This window comes from Phyllostomus discolor, chromosome 11 (genome assembly GCF_004126475.2).
Source record: "Phyllostomus discolor isolate MPI-MPIP mPhyDis1 chromosome 11, mPhyDis1.pri.v3, whole genome shotgun sequence".
Classification (NCBI taxonomy): Eukaryota; Metazoa; Chordata; class Mammalia; order Chiroptera; family Phyllostomidae; genus Phyllostomus; species Phyllostomus discolor.
Genome location: NC_040913.2, coordinates 31,447,791 through 31,450,238, shown reverse-complemented (window position 1 = coordinate 31,450,238; position 2,448 = coordinate 31,447,791).

The window sequence follows — 2,448 nt, the reverse complement described above, 5'->3', positions numbered from 1 at the left end:
TTTGGGAAAAGGTAGAAGTTGCAGGGTGCCAAATCTGGGCTGTAGGGAGGCTGAGTCACCTGGATGAGTTGATGTTTCACCAAAATACTCTGCAAGAGATGTGATGCAGGAGTGGGTGTGTTGCCGTGAGGAAGCTGTTAATCACCAGTTGCCCATACCTGCAACCTTTTTCATTTTATTGCATCTCTCAACTGACAAAAACAATTGAGACAGTACTCCTTAACTGGTTTTCCTGGAGGGTTCCTGGAGTGACTTGTGATATACAACATCTTCCCAATCAAAAAACACAGTTAACATGGTCTTGATCTTGCTGCAACTTTGCAGCCCCTTCTTCAGGCATGGAGAACCAGGCGACTTCTATTGGGATAAATGGGCCTTCATTTCCAGATCATACTCTTAGTCATAGACCCACAATTCATTTCCAGTTATAACCTCCTTGAGGAAATCTGGGTCATTGCTAGCAGTTTGGATCAAGTCATTACCAATTGTAGCTTAATGCTCCTTCTCCAAAGGGGTGTGGCCAGTGTCACAAATATGGCTGGGGGATGGGAGACAAGGAGCAGGACCACTGAGATTTACTTTACATATCAATAACAGTAGACTAGTCTTCCAGCCTTAGTACAGTCAGAAAGGTTTGCATGAGTCAAACCCATGAGGTAACTGGGAGGCAGCTCCCCTTATTGCATCTTCACAAGAGCTTGGAGATGGTTTGCTCCACTACACCTGCCTGGACTCGATGGCAGCCAAGAAAGGCTAAAAATACAGAACTGTGGGCAGGTGTAGCTGATTGTGGGAAGAATTGGAAATGTGGTTATGGAGGAGGCTCCAGGCTGTGATTTAAGCTAAAGGTGGGCTGCCATGAGGTACAGGGAACAATGAGGGACTGAGGGCAATGTGATACCATGTGGGAGGGAGAGTGGTGAATGGACTCACTGGTGGGCCATGAGGAGGTGCCATGTGGTTTTGGATTAAGAACTAGGGATCATGGTGGTGACACAGCTGTTGATTCTGGGAACAGTGGAAGGCCTGCCCCTCTGAGCATAGAATACTGGGAGGAACTGAGATTCTAGCCAAGCTACAAACTTCTATTTCTTTTTTCTGAGATAAGGTACTCCTGACTGTCCTGGTTGGGCAAAGAAGGGAAGGCAGGACTGTGTGTGTGTGTGTGTTTGTGGGTGTTTTAAAGGGATTTTGGTATTTTAACAGTGACATTCTGCCATTACTATAAACCTGTATAATTTCTGAATAAATAGTTCCTTTTCTTTTTACCAAACTCTGGTATGGAGAGCCACAGTTCCTAAGGGGAACCAAGGGGAGGGGGTTTGTTTCAGGAACATTATCTATGCTCCTCCATGAGTTCCTTTCTGTAACACTTTTGCTCTGGTACTAGAAACTGCAGAAAACTTTTGTCACAACACCTTTAATGCCAAGACTCTGCACTAACATCTCAGACACAGTTGTTTTTGGAATCCCTAGACCTGCTTCTAGTTCTCACACTGGCAGTCACCAGTCTTTGTTGATTGCAGCTCTTACCAGTTCAACATTGTCAGGTGTTCTGATTGTTGCAGGCTTGCCAGAACATGGATCACTTTCAGCATATTCTCAACTATCTTTGAAGTGTTAGTGCCATCCTTTTATTTGAGCTGCACCTACTGCATCATCCCTGAAAACCTTCTGAATCATCCAAATAGTTTTGGTGGAGGGATGTTCAAGCTTAATGCAAAATTTGATGCAGATTCATCATTCTACATGCTCAGTCATTTTGAATGCGCTGGCCACACAGTACACATGCTCATTCAAGGGCGTTTATTGCCCCCCGCTGACTAGTACAGTGAAGTCATCATTATTCATAGATAAGCATTCCAGTCCACTCCTCTTGGCTGTCAGGTTACATCGATGATGTCTGCAAACCATTCTTTTTATATTAACTATGCCTGGTTCTTTTCCACACGGAACTTGTATGTGCTAAAGTGAATATTCAAAGGTAAGTATGCTCTGGGGTGCAGGGGAGAGATGGGAGGAAAATGCAGACAACTGTAATTCAACAACAATAAAACAATTAAAGAAGAAAAAAACAAAGGTAAGCATGGTAAGCTTTCCTTGCTAAAGCAGACTTTTCTGTCTAAATCTCTTTAAGAAGAGAAGAGGGAAGGGAAAAAGTATGTTCTGAGTTTGTTTGGCTTTGTTTTTAGCTAAAAACAATATGCAAGCCAGAATGGCCCTTTGCAGGGATACTGGCACCCAACCCCACAACTTCAAGTACACTTGAGCACATAACTATAGTAGGTTAAAAAAAAGTTCAAAGAGCTTATATTTACTTACACCACCATTGATAGTGTCCTGCATAGAAAAAAAAACCTAAATAAATACACATTTATATTTACATATTCATTTACTTCTATGCTGCTCTGGTGTGGAGGTGTCAGAAGGTAGCTAAATATTGTGTTG